Source organism: Callithrix jacchus, chromosome 8 (genome assembly GCF_049354715.1).
Source record: "Callithrix jacchus isolate 240 chromosome 8, calJac240_pri, whole genome shotgun sequence".
NCBI lineage: Eukaryota > Metazoa > Chordata > Mammalia > Primates > Cebidae > Callithrix > Callithrix jacchus.
The window spans coordinates 70493893-70516622 of record NC_133509.1 but is presented as its reverse complement, the minus strand read 5'-3'; the positions used below and the strand labels follow the sequence as shown (position 1 = coordinate 70516622).

General features: G+C 40.1%; 2 pseudogenes across 2 annotated transcripts in view; both read right to left on the bottom strand.

The window, feature by feature from the left end:
- Positions 1-4983: 4983 nt before the first annotated feature.
- On the bottom strand, positions 4984-10897 carry LOC108593463 (coiled-coil-helix-coiled-coil-helix domain-containing protein 2 pseudogene; annotated as a pseudogene). The gene has a single exon (XR_013521158.1). The product of XR_013521158.1 is annotated as a coiled-coil-helix-coiled-coil-helix domain-containing protein 2 pseudogene (transcript).
- Positions 8869-22730, bottom strand: part of LOC100409645 (RNA-binding protein EWS pseudogene) — a 49622-nt pseudogene continuing 35760 nt past the window's right edge. Inside the window, exons 4-5 of the transcript XR_013520618.1 lie at positions 22063-22156; positions 8869-10898 (exon numbers count right to left, since the gene is read on the bottom strand). The product of XR_013520618.1 is annotated as an RNA-binding protein EWS pseudogene (transcript). The remainder of the gene's footprint in view (positions 10899-22062; positions 22157-22730) is intronic.

Here is a 22730-nt window from a genome sequence, read left to right as displayed (position 1 = left end):
AAAACAAAATCTTTATAGTCAAATCTTTACAATATTTTAAAATAATCTCTTAATGAAGTAAAGAAAAATTGCCATGAAAATCTTATATAATTACTCAGAGATCTGTTGATTATCTCACAGCAAAGAACTTAAAAAGAAATTTCATATTTAAAGATGAGTTATGTATTTTTCTTATACAAATAAATGTTCAAAATTTGCTTACCACTTTTACAATGAGAATATATTGCCATTAATATGATTTTTTTCTTTTTTTTTTTTTTTTGAGAGAGAGTCTCACTCTGTCACCCAGGCTGGAGTGTAGTGGCATGATCTCGGCTCACTGCAACCTCTGCCTCCCAGGTTCAAGTGATTCTCCTGCCTCAGCCTCCTGAGTAGCTGGGACTACAGGCACGCGCCACCACACCCAGCTACTTTTTGTATTTTTAGTAGAGACGGGGTTTCACCTTGTTGGCCAGGATGATCTCAATCTCCTGACCTCATGATTCACCCACCTTGGCTTCCCAAAATGCTGGGATTACAGGCGTGAGCCACCACACCCAACCTAACATTATATTTTTTAAATAAATAGACTTAATTTGTACTTTCAGAATAAAGGTAAGAGTTTAACAATAAATGAGAAAGTAACTGTTTTTCAGAGCATTATTGAAATGGCAGCAATTCAGTTATGATGTGCTTTCATTACCAAAAACAGTGTATGAGTATAGTTCTCATATCTGCATACTTAAAAGCATGAAAAGAAAATTTTCTAACTGACTCAAAAATTCGTAAATAAAAGGTTTCAACAGAGGTTTTGTTGTTGTTAAAAAATGTTGAAAAGTAACCCTCTTGGTTCACAAGAACAACTGATTAAAATAAAGATGAACTTCAAAAAAAGTTTGAAAAATTGAATGGTACTAAATAATAAATATTTTGTTTTAGTTATAGCCAGTGATGCCCTTCTTTTATTTATTTTTTAGTTATCCTGTGTTTAACCACTATAGCAATCAAAGACAAGTATCAAAATAAACTTAGCCAGGCACGGTGGCTTGCACCTGTAATCCTAGTAGCACTTTGGGAGGCTAAGATGGAAGAATCGCTTGAGCCCAGGAGTTCAAAACCAGCCTGAGCAACATACGAAGACCCCCATCTCTAAAAAATATGAGAAAAAATTAGCTGGGTGTAGTGGTGCATGCCTGTAGTCCCAGCTCCTTGGGAGGCTAAGGTGGGAGGATCACTTTAACTCAGGAGGTGGAGGCTGCACTGACCTGTAGTACCACAGCATTCCAGCATGGGAAAAGCGTGACACTCTGTCTCAAAACACACACACACACACAAATACAAAAGCCTCAACTTCGAATCACTACATCAAAATATTGTCAATAAGCTGAGTTTTTAAAAAACAATGTATATTTAAGCACATTGCAAAAATAGGCTAGCTGTTTTAATTTGTGCTATGAGTAAATGATACTCAGAACAAATTTAATTTTTATTGTATCTCATTCTTTTAAAATTTCTGTTTTGTGTATGTTTTATTGAGTACAAAATCAATTAATGTATACATCTTGGGTATGTATGTCTGCTCCAAATATCCTTATGGATAGAGCACATATATAGAGACAATGAGGAGCCCGAAAGAACATTTATTGAAGGGTTTGGAGGTGAAACATAACATAATGAGATTTGTATTTTAGAAAGTATATTCTAGAGGAAGAGTAAATAGCCATGCAAGTTTGGGGACAGATGAGTTAGGAAACTACCTTGACAGTCCAGCAGAGATAATTACGCCTAAATCAGCACAGTGATGACCGAGAGGAGAGATGAACAGCAGCTAAAGTGAATAGAACCTGGAAAACAAACTGTGTGTGAGGATCAGGGAAGACTTGAAATGAAGATGATTTGATTCTTAGTTTTGGGCATAAGTAACTTCACTGATGGTGGTACATTCACCAAGACAGGAGCTCCCAGATAGAAAATACCAAGAGAATAACATTTAGGATAAAAAGCTAATATATCTGCTGCATCTCAGATGCTTGTGGGAGATAAGAATTGATGTCAGAAGGCTGGACTTACAAATATAAAGTTGAGAATTATTGGCTTATATGATGACACTTTATTATTTTATCAATGCAGCCTAAAAACAGATTATTTTCCTTTTTTTCTGTGGTGGGAAGTCAGTTATATTATCCAATTAATTCACACAGCTTAAACTCTTAAATTTTTTTCACATGTGATATTGTTAAGGCATTCCTCTCTATATTCTGTTTTTGCCATTGAGTTTTTGAACCTAAGGACAAGACTTGACCCTTGCACCTGTTTCATTTCATCTTGTTCAAGTCAACCCATCGATTCACTTTCAAGCTCCCCTGAGATAATGATCATCATTAAGCACATCAGTCATAGCTTCTGGCTTTATTTTTTAACTTTCTAGCTTCTATTAATTGAAAAGTTTGCATTATTTATTTTTGCCTCTCTTGGTTCTCAGGCACACGCTATGAAATTTATTGGCTCATGGCACCCTATCACCATCAGTACCTGCATGTCTTTTATTTTATTTTATTATTTGAGACAAAGTCTCACTCTGTTGCCCAGGCTGGAGTGCAGTGGTGTGATCTTGGCTCACTGCAAACTTCACCTCCTGAGTTCAAGCGATTCTCCTGCATCAATCTCCAGAGTAGCTGAGATTACAGGCATGTGCCACCACATCGAGCTAATTTTTGTATTTTAGGTAGAGATGGGGGTTTCACCGTGTTGGCCAGGCTGGTCTCAAACCCCTGATCTCAGGTGATCCGCCCACCTCAGCCTCGCAAAGTGCTAAGATTACAGGCGTGAGCCACCACGCCCAGCCCTATTTTTATTTTTACTTTTTGTTATTGTTATACCACATTCCCAATATTGTTTCTTCCCCTTTCATTTTCTCCCACCATATTGGAACTAACATTAAAAAACAAATAAATAAGGGCTGTACAAAGTTCACTTTCCCATCTATGAGAATGACAGCCAGGCCCACTGGTTCATGCCTGTAATCTCAGCTTTTTATGAGACTGAGGCGGGAGGATTGCTTGAGCCCAGGAGTTTGAGGCTACAGTGAGCTATGATTGTTCCACCGCACTCCAGCCTGGACAACAGACTGAGACACAGTCTCTAAAAAAAAACAAAGAGGAGAGAAAGAATGTCATATCTCTCCATTTATTCACATTCACTCATTGATTCATTCAACAAATATTTCTTCAGTGCCTACCATGTTCCAAACTCTAAGAGCTTCTTTATCTCTTTTTATCAAGTTTTAATCTTTTTCTGTATTTTCTGCATTTCAAGTGACTTTCTAGATTCTTCAAGTTTTGTTGCTCTAATAAAAGCCGTCATATTTTCCATGGTGTAATTTAATTGGTTGGTGAAAGCGTAGAAGAACTCTGCTATTATTTTTGTTGTTATTGTTGGATTCTATCTAGCAACCTTACTGAACTCCTTCATTAATTTTAATAGTCTGTCAGTTAAGTTTTCTGTGAAAATGAAATGTCAAATCATCTGAGAATAATGACAATATTGTCTCTTCCCTTCCAGTCCTTGCACTTTTTCTGTATTTTCTTGCCTTACTGCATTGGCACAGACAATTACTTTTGCAAGGATTTACAAACCACTCTCTCAATAATTGGTCATGAGACCACCAACATACAGTTTACAAATTAGTTTATCTTCTCTTTTTAGAAAAAAACAAAACGACTATTGAATTTTCTTTTTTATTTATTTTATTTTATTTTTTGAGACCAAGTTTCGCTTGTTACCCAGGCTGGAGGGCAATGGCACAATCTTGGCTCACCGCAACCTCCGCCTCCTGGGTTCAAGCAATTCTCCTGCCTCAGCCTCCTGAGTAGCTGGGATTACAGGCACGCGCCACCATGCCCAGCTTGAATTTTCTAAGAGCTCTCATTTTCATCAATATCTTTTTAAAAAATTCTCACTTCAAACATTTTCAGAATTTTTGTGTGCATTTCCTGAGGCAATTTTAAATGCTAAATGACATGTTCATTGTCTTACAGATTTAGGTTAAGGCCCAGATAACACTAGAGAAAGGTAAGCAATGAGATTTTTTTTGAATCTCAGACTTTATGTAATAGTAGCTGAAATGTAGGTTACATATATTTATTTCATTTTTAGTATAGATTTACTCCCATCTCACTTACTATCATCTTCAGAGTTGACTCCTAAAATAATAATAAATGGAAAAGCATGTGGTGCATCATAGGGGTTACGGGAGTTAACAACAGATTTTAGTAAGACACCATGCAGTATTATATGAGGATGAAGAACCCTGAAGCCCAAGTTCATTTAGTATGTCATGGTTAGTCTAGAGTAAAATCAAGAATACCTGATTTCTACCTGATATATAAAAAAAGAAACATCTTAACTTCACTGTATGATCATTTTGTCACTTTTCAAAAGCACTTAATTCCCATTCAATTGAGAATGTTTCAGAACAAACCTATTTGGTCATTTTATTGACATTGCACATTTGTATACAAGTCAATTTTTGTAAATTACTTATATGTGCTTCTCTTCATTATGCTGATTTTTTCTTTTCTTTTTTTGAGACAGGGTCTTTGTTGCTTAGGCTAGGGTAAGTACACTGGCACAATCATGGTTCTCTACAGCCTTAATCTCCTGGACTTAAGCAATCCTCCCACCTCAGCCTCCCAAGGAGCTGAGACTACAGGGATGAGCCACCATGCCTGGCTAGTTTTTTATTTTTTGTGAAGACAGGGTCTTCCTATGTTGCCCAGGCTGGCCTTGAACAACACCTGGGTTCAAGCAGTCCTCCTGCCTCAGCCTCCCAAAGGGCTGGGATTACTGGTATGAACTACTGTGCTAGTTCCTTTATGCTATAATAACTCTGTGTATCATTATACTTTTTGGTTTGCTTGACTGTATCTTAATGTCTGGTTAGCTGGTGACATTGACACCAAAACAAAGTTTTGCCACACATTTGGAGTAGACTAGTTCAGAATCAAATTGAAATAGTTTATTGTGAAAGCAGGAAAATTGTTGTAACACTAGATACAAAAAACATATTTATTCAGCTAGTACATGTTAATATTTATTGCTTGGATAAAGAAATTTAAAGTGATGATATTACGCTGTTTTCCTCATTCTTCAGTTTTATTCACTTACCTCCTGTGATAAGGTTTATTCATCATCCTCAACTGCCACTTTCATACTCACTCAAAAATAACAATTACAGCAAGAAAATAGCAAGTGATACTATTTATTTTACTGTATTCATCCTGAGATGTGTGAAGATTTTAGTCAGCTTAAGTTTTTTTCAGCTGGATTGAATTTAATTAATAATGTGGAGCTTTAAATAATATTTTCATGAAAATTCACAAAGTGACCATAAGGATAAAAAGAACTCACAGTAAGAAGAAAAGAGAGCAACAGACATACAGTGACAAAATATAGTAGAGTTAATTAAAAGCACTGAAAGCAGAAACATCTACTGATCACCCTTCTTCGGCCTTTTCTAGAGCAACAAATCTAAATAGTGCTATGCTTTATGTTGCTTACTTTCACTTTACAGATGCTGAAACTTTCATTTCAAGTTTCTATCTCCTAGAAGTGGGGTGGGGGGAAAGCTCGTTATTATTCCTAAACCCATTGAAATTGCATTTGTGGCATCAAAATGGATTTTTTTAAAGCAGGTTGTTGGATTGACAGTAAAGCAGCTGCTCTGCAACAAACGAAAGCAAAAATTAATAAGAGACCTTAGCAAAAGAAAGACTATTGGTTTTGCACACCCAGAGCAAATTGGCTGGATTTAGAAGAGCACACTTTGATCTTTTCCAGACTAATTACTGCTCTGTGGTTTGACTGTTTTGTGCATTAGTTGCCCTTCATACAAAACCGAAACTGCTATGGTACACAGCTGTAATACAAATGAAAATTTGACATTCAGTAAACAAAGCATGGCAAGGGTCATTCTTTGAGCACAATAACTGCATAATACAATTTTAGAATGCCTTTTGTATATAAAAAATGACACATTTTAAGGCAGTTTTGAACTCAGAGTAGGCAGTCAAGGCTGTTTGTAAAAGATAGAGAAATTGCTCCCAACTCTGATCTCTAAATATAGATTAAAAACAGTTTATTTTGACATTGTAGAAAGGTTGAGGAATTTACATATTCACAGAAATAAATGTGCTCATTTTTAGAAGATGGGTTTTCATTTTTCTATAAGGTTAATTGGGAGCAAATTTCTTAAGTAGCAGTTTGCAGTAGCAATAATGGTGTTTATTCACCAATATGATTCTGGATTTGTTCCGGGGAAGGAATTCAGATTATTTTATAAATGGACTTCATATTAAAGTATTTAATGCTACATTTTTTTCAGAAAATACAATGAATTAAAGAACATTTTCAACAACTACTAATTATTTAGAGTTCACCATAATTATTAAAGCATGAACTCCTTTCTGCATAAGGAATATATTTGACATATAACTGGGTTATGTGATTCTTCTAAATGCGTTTTTAACATGGTTTTGACAGTCACTTGATCATGCTGTACAATAAGATATTATTAGATACTAAAAAATTAATCAAATGTATTTAAAGATTTTTATATTATAATACTTGACTCAGTATGTATTTAAACTAATTTAACCTTTGGATCTATGCAAACTTTACCCAGTTTTTCCCAATGTACATATTTAAGCAACTTCAAATAAATATACCTATAGTTTAAAAGTCAAAGGGCTTACAATAATTCCACCACTTAATGCTGAAATATTTTAAATGTAGAGAAATATTTGATCAAAGAAGTAATCTATCAGAAATATTCCTAGACTGTACCTTAAAAATATATATACCTTTATGTCTTATTTCTATCTCAAACTTTTGAAAAGAGGTGATTTAGAGACGATTTATGATATCTATCATTCATTTAACTGTCTGTTAGAAACTGAAAAAAGGTTTATCCAGGATTGACTGATGGCCAACAACCATAACCAAGACCCTGCACCAATGGGTGTTAAAGACTGGGAATATCGAAAACCGCCATTAAGGCGTTGGAGAATACCCCACATTCCACATTGAGCACGTTTTCTCAGTCATTATTTCTTTAATTGCTATATGAATTACATAAATCTTCTGACCTTCAGTACCTTCCCTTTTGCTTTCAGACAGCCAGCAACATCCTTCATATACACACACAAAGCTGTTTTCTAAATGCTGTTTTTGTCTGGCTCATTTACCTTTACCTAACAGAACAGCTCTCCTAGGGGAGGGAAAAAAAGAGTAGTTACCTATTCACAGCAAGAGACTTCAGAGTTCAGCACAATAGATTTTCACAATGTGTTTAGGAGAGGCACAGAGCTATGGTACTAAGCACCATGTGGAAAGGTAGATAAATATATAGAGATAGAACCACAGATCTTATCCAAGTGTATTGTAGAATAACAGAGAATCTATAATGCTTTCTACTTCAGCAGCAATCAAAGCCAACCTCTGCAAATTAATCAGCCTGCAAAATACCAAGAATGAAGAAAAAGGATATTGATTCCTGGAAAAGTCACCTATATTTTATTTTCTCATTAAAAATGATCACAGAATGCTATTCTAAAATGTGAACATGAAGTATAAAACAGACTAGTTCCTTTTCGCTAATACTTCTATGAGCATCTCAGAATTACTCCATGAAACTCTTTTGGTTTAATTTTCAGCTGGGTAGAGAATTGTTAAATAAACTCTTAAAGCATCGTTTGCCTTGTGTTTTTTTTTTCTTCAGTGTGTTAGAGTCTTAGGGTTATCAGTATTTACTGATAACTCCATTGAGTGTTCTTTCTTTCCTATGACCATTAATTATTCAATGTCCCTTTTCTTTTGCTTTCATCCTAAATCCTGCCTTCAGATTTACACACTGTCTGCAAAACAACAAGGAATTAAGAAAGAAGTTTTTCTTCAAACTAGGTTTTCTGGTTAAACACCCAAATTAAAGACCCCTTCCGACTCACTTTACTCAAAAGTTAAAAAGAAATACATTCATTGAGATATACTTTTTTACAACAAAAATTAAAATTTTGGAAAAGAAATTTTATTTACCAGTATAAGCTGTTTTCCATGTTTTCTTAATGATTTTATAAAATAATAAAGAATCCTTTCATATGCTGTACATCAGTTATAGCCTTGTGATGGAATGGCTTTCTGAATTCCCACCTCGCCCCCGCCCCCAGCCCCAAATGGTTAATGTTCCAAGTTTGTGCTTTGGGGGCTATTATAGTCACAGGTTCTGCTTTAAATTAAACACCTAATTAAAAGGAAGCCATTCATAAGTAGCAATGTACATAAATCAGAATGGAATAATAGGAGCTCCACATATATCGCCTTTTCCCACAAGGCTCTTAGAACAACATGTTTTGTGCCCAAGAAAAAAACTGAAATTTGTCAATTAGCTCAATTGCAACCAGACCTCTTTGCTGAGTATACAAAATTGTCCCCACTACCACTAACATGTTTTGGTGTGACAGAATAGCAGCAATTGTCATTTGCCTCCTAGAAAGAGCCCCTAGAGCAGAATGTTCCCATAGGTCATTTTGAGACTATTACCAACATTACCTTGCTTCCTTCTGGCAAGAACCTAACTCCATCCAGACAAAGAGAGAAAAGAATTCTCAACCTTTGGGTGAAATGTAAGTACTTTCAGGAAATCTCATTAAAAAATTACTCCACATATAATGGGGCTTCTAATTGCTCCCCAAACCATTTTTCATCTTCTTAAGGTTGGAGGTTACGAGGTACTTTTAAAAATGGATTTAACACTTGCTGGTCACTGAGAGATTAAAGGCATAAATGGCCATGACTGGATGGCAAGGCTGCTACCAAAGGCTTCACATCACAATTGATTAACACCTTTTTTATTTCTCTGCATGCAAATGCTTACAAACAAGATTGGAATTTTCAGGATTTATCAACACCCTGACAGAACATAGCACATTCTGAGCATTCCATCATAAACAGAGGGTTTATTAAAGAGCTGATTGCCCACTGACCTTAGGGAATTATTTCACATTTCTCTTCCCCATCTGTAAAGTGGTAATAAAAGATGGATTTCTGGGATAAAACTTGACAAGGGTGAATAAATGAAATAATGTATTTAAATGGTTTTGAAGTCAGATAGGATTTAAGTACAAAAATAGTATCTTCAACACATTGTGATACTATATTAAAGCACAGGAAATGTAATCTGCTCTCTTTTCATCTGAACACATTCAGTAACAATCACACTTATTAAATATTTTCATATAGTTCTGTAATAAAAGTTGTACTGTCATCCAGGAGTTTATTCTCTCAAATGAGAGATTCTATGTGAAAATACATGGTAAGGTATAAAGTACTACACTTGCAATAATAATAGTAATAGGTATTAAGTGCTTACCTGTACTAGGCTGTGTGAAACAAGAGTTTCGACAAGGGTTTATTTAAACCTCACATAACCTTGGGAGAAAGATGCTATTATCCTTATTTCATAAATTATAAACCTGACAATGAGAGACACTGAGTCACTCAAATGTGCTATGCAGCAGGAAAGGGAGAAACCAAGGAAGAAGCCAAGGTCTGCCTGACTTTCAAATTCATGTACATGATGCACATTATACTATAAAAGAGATTGTTATGGTGATAATGCTGTCTTTTTCCCCAGATTAGACTGTGGCAGTTTTATCATAACTGACAATTTATATCTTCAGAAATGCACACGTTGTCCTGAATTAGAAAGCTTAAACATGGCATGTTCATAAAAGGATTTTTCAAAATTGCTTTTCTTATTCAGTACTTACTTTTGTTATCAAAAAAAAAAAAAAAAAAAAGGAAGCATTATACCCTAGAAGAAATTGCTTCTGCTGGGTGTGGTGGCTCACACCTTGTAATCCCAGCACTTTGGGAGGCCGAGCCAGGCGGATCATGTGGTCAAGAAATTGAGACAATCCTGACCAACATGGTAAAACCCCATCTCTACTAAAAATACAAAAATTAGCTGGGCGTGGTGGTGTGCCTGTAGTCCCAGGTACTTAGGAGGCTGAGGCAGGAGAATTGCTTGAACCCGAGAGGCAGAGGTTGCAGTGAACCGAGATCGCACCACTGCACTGGCAACACAGCAAGATTCTGTCTCAACCAAAAAGGAAGGAAGGAGGGAGGGAGGGAGGGAAGGAATTGCTTTTTTTGAAGAAGAAGAAGATCACTTTATTCTAATTAACTCACAAAGAACAAAATCATAACAGCTAATTTAAGGAGGCCACACAAACATTTGCCCAGCCCCAAATTCTACAGAGTAGGAACACCCCTTCCATTTCAATTCTGAACCAAGGAAGCTAGGAACGACAGGAGAGGTTTAACTGATGTTACACTTTATACTTTCACTATCAATATATTTTAATACTAAATTAAGTTGGTTGTGGGAGCTGGTTTTCCATTTCTCCAGGTTGAACTTCTTGATTAGGCAAATCCGTTTGCAAGTCGGCACTGTTTCAGCACCTCGTTAAAACCCTCACAGAGCTTGATGTCACTGTGGTTCTGGGCACACTCCAAAAACTGATCTCATGGAAGCAAGCTGCCCTTGCTGTGCCAGCCTGGTTCCCTGAGGCTCCTGGTAAGTGATGTCAGGCCTCGCAGACTCAGCATTACTTCCTCCACAGTAATGGCATGGCCCAGTGTGTGCCCCACAGCAGAGTCCACAGCCACGCCGGCTGCAGTGGTTGCCATCTGGGCCATCAAATCTGGCCACTGGGGCGCTGCAGCAGGAGAGCCAACTGCAGAGTGGAGGCCACTGCTGGTGGCTGAGTGGCTGGTGCTGGCCTGGGTGCAGTTCTCATCTGAGGGGCCGCCTGGCAGGAGGGGCCATGCGGGAGATGCGGCTTCAACTTCCACCTGGCATCCTAGGTGCACATGAAACCACCTTTAGACATGCAACAACCAGTGAAGAGCTCAGCTGAAATTGCTTCTATTCTTATTTTGTTGTTCATTTGAGTACAGTAAGTTTTCTTTACACCAACCAATCACATCGTTACTTGTTAACAGTTAGATTTCTAAATATTTAACATTTATGACAGCAGAGAATACTGGTGAGAGTGACATTATTTTTGTATTCAGAAAAATACATAATTGCCAATTCTACAGATGAATTTTCTAATCTAGAAATTTCCCTCATACAGAAATAGCAGATATATAAATAAAACAGTATTTTCTTAAATAATTTTATTTTAGTTGAGAATTTATAAGAATCATATTTTCAGTCTGGGTGCAGTGGTTCACACCTACAGTCTCAGCACTTTGGGAAGTGGAGATGGGAGGATCACTAGAGCCCAGTTGTTCAAGACCAGCCTGGGCAACAAAGTGAGACCCTTATATCTATAAAAAATAAAAATACATAGCTGGTCATGGTGGTGCATGCCTGTGGTCCCAGCTGCTCAGGAGGCTGAGGTGGGAGGATCACTTAAGCCCAGAAGGTAGAGGCTGCAGTGAGCTATGATCACACCACTGCATTCCAGCAGCCTGAGCCATACAGGAAGACCCTATGAATACTGTTTCAAACATTCATCTTAATAATGATGAGCTCTATTCCCACTTCACAAGGAGAAAAACCGAGGCAAAGAAAGGTCTTAATAGATGATGAAACAAAATATTTTAATTTCTTTCAAAAGTTAAGTAAATTAAAAAAATATATGTCCCAACCATTGAAGGGTACTTCTAATTTTAAAAACATTTTACAAAACCCTAGAAGGAAATCTAGGCAAAACTATCCAGGACATAGGAGTAGGCAAGGACCTTATGAACAAAACACCAAAAGCATTGGCAACAAAAGCCAAAATAGACAAATGGGACCTAATCAAACTCCACAGCTTCTGCACGGCAAAAGAAACAGTCACTAGAGTGGATCAGCAACCAACAGAATGGGAAAAAATTTTCGCAGTCTACCCATCTGACAAAGGGCTGATATCCAGAATTTACAAAGAACTCAAACAGATTTACAGGAAAAAAACAAACAAGCCCATTCAAAAGTGGGCAAAGGATATGAACAGACACTTTATGAAAGAAGACATATATGAGGCCAACAATCATATGAAAAAATGCTCATCGTCACTGGTCATCAGAGAGATGCAAATCAAAACCACATTGAGATACCATCTCACGCCAGTTAGAATGGCGATCATTAAAAAATCTGGAGACAACAGATGCTGGAGAGGATGTGGAGAAAAAGAAACACTTCTACACTGTTGGTGGGAGTGTAAATTAGTTCAACCATTGTGGAAGACAGTGTGGCGATTCCTCAAGGCCTTAGAAATAGAAATTCCATTTGACCCAGCAATCCCATTACTGGGTATATATCCAAAAGACTATAAATCGTTCTACTACAAGGACACATGTACACGAATGTTCATTGCAGCACTGTTTACAATAGCAAAGACCTGGAATCAACCCAAATACCCATTGATAATAGACTGGATTGGAAAAATGTGGCACATATACACCATGGAATATTATGCAGCAATCAGAAATGATGAGTTTGTGTCGTTTGTAGGGACATGGATGAATCTGGAGAACATCATCCTCAGCAAACTGACACAAGAACAGAAAATGAAACACCGCATATTCTCACTCATAGGTGGGTGATGAAAAATGAGAACACATGGACACAGAAAGGGGAGTACTAAACACTGGGGTCTATTGGGGGGAAAAGGGGAGGGCCAGTGGGAGGGGGAGGTGGGGAGGGATAGCCTGGGGAGAAATGCCAAATGTGGGTGAAGGGGAGAAGAAAAGCAAAGCACACTGCCATGTGTGTACCTACGCAACTGTCTTGCATGCTATGCTCATGTACCCCAAAACCTAAAATCCAATAAAAAAAAAAAAAAAACATTTTACAAGAAAAAAGAATTCCAAATACTCATTTCCACAATTACTATTTTAGAGTATTGTAATTAATTTTAGAACATGGTATATGAAAGAAAAAAGGGCTAAAAAATTAACTATAGTAATCTAAGTCTTGTTAAAATAATGAATTGGGCATTTTATTGCAATGCTGGAAAAACTTTTTCTGATATCAAAATATTTTCCTCATTCTACCCTTGTAGTTACTCTGAAAAGTTAGAAAAAAGATTTGGAGCTATATTTTGAAGAAACTTGGTGTGAACTATGCTAAAAATGACCCAAATAAGTTTTTAGATTATGCTTTCAAGAAATTGCAGTATTTCATGCACAATGGTACCCACTTTACCACTAAGGTAATTTTTTACTCACCACAAAATGAAAATCTATATTCTGCTCTTCCTTGCATGTCTTTTTAATACCTCAAACCAGAGGAATGAGTCACATTTTGGACCGTTTTCTTTATTAATTAATCTTCTTTACTCCTTCTATTCTGTTTCTAAAGGGATACTTAGTTTTGACTAGATTGCAATTTCATTTGAAAAGAATTGGACAGGTTTTCTAGAATTAGTTAAAGATTACCCATTGAGAGTATTTTTGGCAGCTACCTTTAAAGATGCAAGGATCTTTACCTATGTAACAAACCTGCACATGTATCCTAGAACTTAAAATTACATTAAATTTAATTTTTTTAAAAAGATGCAAGGATCTGTATAAAGTGGTACATTTAGATTTAATGCAGGTAATGTTTGTTTCTTTGAGACAGAAACAATGTAATTGTGACACTGGCAGGAAAAATATGTAAGATGTGCTTTTCACTCTTCTCTTTGGGTAAGCATAATTTGTAGAATTTTATTACATTGAGAATGCTAAATACATTAGTGAATTCCTCATACAATGACAACAACATCTGGTTTTGTTTTTAACTCAAATGGTTATAGAATACTATTTCATGTTATTTACAATTAGAGTAAGAAACTCAAGGCATGTGGCAAAAATTAATTATATCATTGTTATGAAAAAGAAAAGATAAAGTATTAGGCTCCTTGTTTTGTAAACAGACACTAAAACATGTAGGTCAAGCAAGCCAGAAAAAGAACCAATAATTATTTTTACATAATAGCCAATATATAAAAATAATAAATGACTAAATGTTTTCCATGTGTCAAGCACTGAGCTATTTCACAAAGATGATTTTAATTAATCCCTTATAAAAACCATGAGTTAAGTATCCATTGTGCAAATGAGGAAAAAGAAGCTTGTTGTGTCCAAGGTCACAGATACAGAATTCAAGTCTACTAAAACCTTCAATATCATAGTCTAGTAACTGTTCCTCATTGTTTAATAGCTATGAAAATAAAGAAAAGCATAACTTTCTCTTACATGCTGTCTATAGATTATGGTAACAAAATACACATTGGGATTATAGTTCTATGTGTAGAAATTTAGGAATACAGATTCTGGTATATAATAAATATACATTTATTAACAAATATTTAGTTAGTGACTTCTATGTTCTAGGCACTGGGCCAGGTGTCTATGATACAATGATGAAAGAGAACATAGACCTTACCATCCAAATAACCATAGTCTAAAAGAAGACAAATTTTTAAGAGATCATTGCAATAAAACAAGAGAAGTACTATAAAATCATAATGATAATAGGTAGCACTTAATGGTGTGCCAGTCACTGTTAAAAAGCACTTTATATATTTACTCAGGTAATCCTCACAACAATCTATGAAATAGATACTAAAAAGATATATTTAAGGGTCTATTGGAATACAAAGAAGAAAACACTTCATTTTGCCTAGAAAGGTAAGACATTTGAGCTGAGTCCTATAGGATAACTATGTCAATGAGAGAGGAGTGATGTATTAGCCAGTATAACATAAATTTTGCCATAGTAACCAAAAGTCCCCAAATCTTGATGGCTTATGACAATAAAGCTCCCAACTTTGCTTGTAAAACCTTTTAGGTTGGCATAGGAACTCTGGTTCCCATGTAGGAGACTTCAGCATCTGGTGCATCACCAGTGGCTACAGCAAGGACAGGGGATATGGTAAATCATGCACTGACTCTTTGTGTCTTTACCTATAAGACACATGTCACTTCTGCACCATTTCATTTGCCGAAGCAAGTCACATAATCATACCTAGTTTTAATGGGGAAGGGCAGTGTCATCCTACAATATGCCCAGAAGGTAAAGAGCAGAAATACTGAGTGTAAGGCCGGTTGCCTTGCCAGGAGCTCGAACATGCCCATCCCTCTCCCCGCCTGAAAATTACATCACCAGAATACGCTCATCATCTAGCTCCACCTTGGAAATCCCCTCTGCACTCAACACTAAGCTCTGCACTTGGCACCTAACCCACTCACCGGAAATCCCACCTACCTACCAATAGCAGCTTGCCCCGTCCATGTCCTGTTTCTCCACAGCCAATCAAACGCCTTCACTCCTCATAAAACCCCATGCCTGAGAGAAGTTGGGCATGACTTCTCTGGCCTCTTTCCCCAGGACCACAGAACCTTGCCCTGGAGCTGAATAAATTGGCATCTAATTGTTCTCATGCAGGCCTCAGTTTCCTCATTTTAAACTCAGCAATAAACCTCATAGGACAATAACCCTTACAAGTGGTGCCGAAACCTGGGAGGAGTTGTAAGACCCCTCCTGGGGGAAACTGACTCCTCCACCCAAAGTTAGACCTGGGAACCGTTCCATCACAAGGTAAGACTTCTCTTACCCAAACCTCTCCCACTGCCTGCCTTGTGGACTCCATGCTTATAACTGCAGCCGCATCAGGGACTCCTCATTTCTCGCCATGGGCCCGGGGCCCCGGCCTCGTCTCGAGGACCTGAGCATAGAGGAGACGTCCCTACACTCTTGTTTCTGGGGGTCAGGAATTTGAGGGAGACATCTCCATCTTCCTGAACCCTCTCCAGTGTTCGGAAGTGCAGTCCAGGATGGCTTCCAAACATCTCTGCAGCAGCGGCTGAGGTTTAGGTATTCAGAAGCCCCGTTTGCAGACCCGGGCCCTGCCTAACAGCAGAACCAAATCCCCCAGCTTACGGTACTAAAACGTCTATCTCAAATCAGCCTTTTGGCATATAAGCTCATGTTAATTAAGTAACTGTACTTTTGGTTTCTCTTCCTAATCCCAAGTGAGTGAGTGAGTGAGTGAGCGAGTTTATGTGTAGTCCTATGGCCTAACAGCTATGGGGCTTGTGTGGGCCTCAACCTGTGGTTCCACAGGGACATCATAAGGCATAATGGTGATTCACCTCAGGACTGAAAGTTCTAAGGTGACCAGGCTTGGGGGTTATATGAGTACACCTTAGCCAAGACACCCTGAAACACCCCTTCAGGGACGTGGCCGGGAAGGCATCAGACTGGTCTCCCATCTGTGGGGGCACCCACCCTTTGTCCATCAATCCTATATGTGGTTTCATCTCAGATAGCCCTAGCCCTGTCTCTTTTTATTTTCTTTCTCACTATAATCATTGCAGCCTGTAAGTTCTCTCACCCCCCTGCCTGGGAAAGGAGTACTTCTGCCCATGTTGGGTATAATACCTTTCCATATTCCTTTCTTACCCCTAACTATCCCACAAGAAGGGGAACCATGGGCAATCAGAAGTCCCACCCAGGCCCTAAATCGCCATTAGGATGCCTAGTCCAAAATCTACCTAAACTGGGTCTTTCCATTAAAAAGAAAAGGCTGCTCTTCCTCTCCACCATGGCCTGGCCACAGTATCCCCTAGACAACCAGTCTAAGTGACCTCCAGAGGGCACACTCAACTTTAATGTCCTGACAGACTTAGACAACTTTTGCCAAAAGAATGGCAAATGGTCAGAGGTCCCCTACATGCAGGCCTTTTGGTACTTTCGCTCCTGACCCACCCTCTGCTCCTCTTGTTCCTCCGCCCAGGTTCTGTTAGCCAAAACCCTGCCTTTGCCCTCAGCCCTGCCTGGCTCTGCACTCTCCGAAGACCCAGAAGACCTGTCTTGCCCCGCCTGCTTTACCAACCCCCCTCCTTATGCGAGGCCTCAAATCCCTCCTCCCTCTCCTCTTCCTCCTCCCCAAAGCCCTAATATAGCTTCGCCTGTCAGTGCTCGCACCCCCCTCACAACCCCCCACTCTTCTGCCCTTTGCGTAAAGTAGCCAGAGCAAAAGGCGTTGTCCGAGTACACGTTCCCTTCTCTCTCTCTGATCTATCAGCCATTGAAAAACACCTAGGGTCATTCTCTACCAATTCTATGGCTTATACCAAAGAATTTCATTACCTCACCCAGGCGTACGACCTCACCTGGCATGACACCTATGTGATCCTGTCCTCCACTCTTACTCCTGATGAGCATGACCACATTCTTACAGTGGCCCGAGCTCACACTGATCAGGTACATCTCACAAACAATCAAATGCCAGTAGGCACAGTGGCAGTTCCTGAGGTCAACCCTAATTGGGACTATCAAACCGGTCAAGATGACTGCTGCCGCCAAGACCAAATGCTACAGTGCCTCCTAGTGGGCATGCAAAGTGCAGCTCAAAAGGTAGTTAATTATGACAAGTTAAGGGAAATAACTCAGGGTCATGATGGAAACTCAGCAGCATGTCTAGACTGATTAACTAATGCTATGATCCTCCATACCCAGTTAGATCCTGCCTCCTTAGCAGGGGCTACAGTCCTAGCCACCCACTTCATCTCCCAGTTGGCAGTTGATATAAGGAGGAAATTTTAAAAAGCTGAGGAGGGCCCCCAAACTCCCATACGGGACCTGATGAACACGGCATTTAAAGTTTTCAACAGCCAATGGCCAAGAGGAAAAGGCTGAGGCCACCTGCCAGGCCCATTTACAGCAAAAGGTAGGCCTCTAAACCTGAGCTCTTGTAGCCGCCCTGAGTCCAGCAGCCCACTGAACATCCGATGGAGGTGGTCCATAGAAACCCTCCCAAAGTTCTTCAAAGGCCCTGCCTGGGCCCTGTTTCAAATGCAGCCAAGAGGGACACTGGGCACGGCAGTGCCCCTGTCCTCATCTTCCTCCCGGACTCTGCCCAAGCTGCAAACAGACTGGACAATGGGAGGTTGACTGCCCGTACCAGGCTGCAGGCTCACCCCCCACACCTCTATGTGGAGGGCAGGCCAGTCCACAGGATGCAGTCCCTTTGCTTGAACTTCTCAGCCTTCTGATCGACTGATGCAGCCCAGACTTGAGGACCTTCATCACCCTTGCTGAGCCCAGGGTAATGCTGCAGGTAGTGGGTAAGTCCATTTCTTTTGTAATGGATACGGGGGCTACCTATTCTGTACTGCCTTCCTACTCAGGGCCTAGTATACCTTTCCAGGTTTCAGTCATGGGAATTGTCAGGAAGCCTTCCTGATCTAATCAAACCCATCCCCTAGCCTGTGTCCTCGATGGATACCTTCTCCCACTCCTTTCTAATCATACCTTCATGCCCAGTCCCCCTTTTAGTATGAGATATTCTCCAGACTGTAGGGGCTAGCTTTCAACTCACTGGCCCCCCACATTCAAGCCCATCCTCTGCCCACCTCCTATTGCTACTCCTAACCGGTACCACGCCCTGTCTTGACCCCTTGCCTCAATCCCCTATTCTTCCTAATGAAGTTAATCCCTCAGTATGAGATACCTCCAAGCCTGTGGTGACCAGACATCACACACCAGTTAAAATACTTCTCAAAAACCCTACCCACTTTCCCTCACATCCTCAGTTTCCTATCTCCAAAACCCACTGCCAGGGCCTAAAGCCTATAATCACCTGACTTCTGGCCAAGGGACTCCTTATCCCCACCAGTTCCCCTTGTAATACTCCTATCTTACCAGTCCAAAAGCCAACCGGCGACTACTGCCTAGTTCAGGACTTGTGCCTCATCAACAAGGCAGTGGTACCCCTCCACCCGGTGGTCCCCAATCCATACACCCTATTATCCAACATTCCCTCCACTACCTCTCATTTTACAGTTCTTGATCTCAAAGATGCCTTCTCTACTATTCCCCTTCACCCAGAGTCTTACTTCCTCTTTGCCTTCACCTGGACTGATCCTGACACCAACCTGTCACAGCAGCTCACCTGGACGGTCCTGCCCCAGAGGTTTAGACACAGACCCCATATTTTCAGAAAAGCCTTAGCAGCTGACCTTAGCTCCTGCTCCTTCCAACCCAGTCTCCTTCTCCAGTATATGGATGAAGAAGACTCCTATTACTTTGTAGCCCCTCCGTCTCTCTGTCTCAACAGCACACTGCCACTCTCCTTAACTTTCTTGGATCCCAGGGATACCGGGTATCCCCCACTAAAGCACAGTTGTCAGTCACCTCAGTAATCTACTTAGGCATTCGCCTCACCCCCAAAACTAAAAGCCTAACAACTGACCGCCAGCAGGTACTTCTTGCACTGCAGCCTCCGGAGACTGCAGACCAGATTCTCTCCTTCTTAGGATTTGTAGGATTCTTCCATCACTGGGTACCTAACTTTGCTGCTCTAGCTAAACCTCTGTATGTGGCGGCTAAGGACACACCCACAGGACCCCTCTCTCATTCCGGAGTTGTAAAACAAGCTTTGAGAACCCTACAAACTGCTCTGTCCATGGCACCTCCACTTCAACTGCCAGACCTTAACCATCCCTTCCACTTATTTACTGATGAGAAACAAGGTGTTGCAGTTGGAGTCCTAACCCAACCCCTAGACCCTGTGTATTGTCCTGTAGCATACTTATCAGAACAACTTGATCCCACAGTCAGGGGATGGCAGCCTTACTTGCAGGCCCTGGGAGCGGCAACAGAACTTACCATGGAATCCCTAAAACTTACCTTGGGCCAGCCTATCTCGGTGTTCTCTCCTCATCGACTGACCGACTTTCTCTCTCACAAATCTCTCGCTCACCTGGGACCCTCTCACCTACAGGAGTTTCATCTACACTTTATTGAAAATCCTTCAGTTAGCCTTCATCCCACTTCTCCACTCAACACAGCTACTTTGTTTCCCCTTCCATCCCATTCTCCCTCCCCAGCCCATTCCTGCCCTGAACTAATGGATAAATTTGCTCGGGAGGGCCTGTCCGACCTGCCCCTATCTAACCCAGACCTTACCTTTTATGTAGATGGGGGTTCAGTAGTGACAGCCGAGGGGTGGCGAAAAGCCACCTATGCAGTAGTTACTGATTCAGCCACCCTTGAGGCATGTCGCCTACCAGATCGAACCACCTCACAAAAAGCGGAGCTCATTGCCTTAACCCGAGCTCTCACCCTAGCAAGGGGAAAGTGAGCAAATATCTATACTGATTCAAAGTATGCTTTACCTCTGCAGGAAGCAGAGCGCACCAGCCTCATCTCTCAACTGGTGGCAATCCCCCATGCTTACCTGGCTAGCTCCCATTATCACCCCTGTTATCGTTGTGTGTCTTCTACTAATACTAGCCCCTTTTTCTCTTAAGTTTTTACAGTCCCGCATGAGAGAAATCTCCAGAGTGGCCGTAAACCAGATGATACTTCACCCCTATGTCCAACTCCCAATCAAGGCACCAGCCAACTGACCCCTCCCCCTCACTCCACCCCTATTTAGCAGGAAGTAGCCAGAAAGAAGCAGCATCCTATATATCATCAAAAGGGTCGGAATGTAAGGCCGGCTGCCTCGCCAGGAGCTCAGACACACCCACCCCTCTCCCCACCTGAAAATTACATCACCAGAATACACCCATCATCTAGCTCCACCTTGAAAATCCCCTCTGCACTCAGCACTAAGCTTCGCACCCAGCACCTAGCCCGCCTTGGAAATTCCCTCTGCACTCAACACTAAGCTCTGCACTCAGCACCTAACCCGCTCATCGGAAATCCCTCCTACCTACCAATAGCAGCTTGCCCTGTACACGTCCTGTTTCTCCACAGCCAATCAAACACCTTCCCTCCCTATAAAACCCCACACCTGAGAGAAGTCAGGCGTGATCTCTCTGGCCTCTTTCCGCGGGACCACAGAACCTCACCCAGGAGCCGAATAAATTGGCATCTAATTGTTCTCATGCAGGCCTCAGTTTCCTCATTTTAAACTCAACAATAAACCTCACAAGGCAATAACCCTTACACTGAGGACTCACCCTAACGCCTCCCAAGGTTTGGAGGGAACAAGTAACCCCAGGAGAAAGGACACATGCAAAGGCACAGAAGTGAAAATGTGCTCAGTACATGGTGGTTTCTATGATGAAAGCATAAGATGCATGAGGGAGAAAGCATGGGAAGGAGAAGAAAAGGCAGGTGAGTGCCTGATCATGAAGACACAACACACTCGGAAAGTTTAGACTTCACCTTTTTGACCACAGTAACTTATTGCAGGAGTTTAAGCAGAGGTGAAATACAATCAACATTTTCATTCAGAAAGTTCATGCTAACTGGGCTGGGGAAAGTTCATGCTAACTGAGCTCCCTCAGGTTGTTGGCAGAATTCACTTCCTTGCAACTGTAAGACTGGGGATTTTAGTTCCTTGCTAGAGGCCACTCTCAGCTCCTAAAAAGTCACTCACAGTTCTTTGCCAGATGGGCTTCTTCAATAAGGCCACTTACTTCATGACAGTTTATATTCAAAACCAGCAAGAGAGAAAGAGAGAGAGACTGTCACTCAGGGAAAGCCCAGTCTCTCTTTGAAGGGCTGTCTCCTGGTCAAGTAAGGCCCACTCAGGATAATATTTCAATTAACTCAAAAACTTACTTGGAACCTTAATTATATCTGAAAAATCTCCTCATCTTTGCCATATTCTGTAGGTGAGAAGCAAGTCCCAGGCTTGGCACACATTCAAGGGGAGGGAGTTACACAGGGCAGATCACACCCTGGGTAGAATAATTGGAGCCATCCTACAGCCTTACAGTCTGTCCACAGCAGCAACCAATTGAAAGGACACAATCGTTCTGGTGAAAAGTTATAACATCCTGGACTAAGATAGAGTCACGAATGTTTAGGAGATATACATATACCTTAAATATAAATTGACTTCAATAAAACTTTAAGAAATGGTCAGTTTTGTTCTTTATTTTCTTACCAGAAGAACTAAATTCATAATACTCAAAGTACATAGTTTTAAATGTTTTGAACTTTAAAAAGAAAACTGCCACAAATATTTCAAATATCTAGCTAATTCTATGAGCAAAATAAAACAAAATATGTGAGTATCAGCTTACCAAGCATTGAGTCCTGTGCCACAACTCACACGTGAAAACTAGTAATTACTTCATAGTGACGTCAATAGGGCATATAAATGCAGCATGGTATGACCTGAAAAATAAGGTACAGAATATAATCTGCTGATAAAATTTATGTTGCATTTTTATAGCTTACTATCAAAACAAGTTTTTATAACTATGTATACACACATAGACTAGCTTGTTAAACATATTTGTCTTGTTTTTAAAGGGTAAAATAATTTAATAATTATTGTGCAAGATCTTCACTCATATAATCTGAACTCCAATTCTGGAAAAATGAAAACCAAACAAATGCAGAGATGTCAGTTGAGCCAAGGGCACTGCAGTCAGGGCTGAAAAGCAGAGAAACTTAATAGCTCTCTTGGAGAGTGACAAATCACCTGCCTCAATTGGTTCTAACTAGAAATATCAGCCACATATGCTCATCACAAGCCATAAATGTTCATAATAGACTAAAGATGGGAAAAAAAGAAAGTGATGTCCACCAACTTCTATGTATCCATTACCCTGTTTCACCTAATGCCTGCATTCTTAAAATGTAATACAAGACAGGTGCACATGTAGTCTCATTCCAGAGACTGAGGGGGAGGATTATTTGAGCCCAGGAGTTTGAATACAGCCTGGGTAACATAGCAAGACCCTGT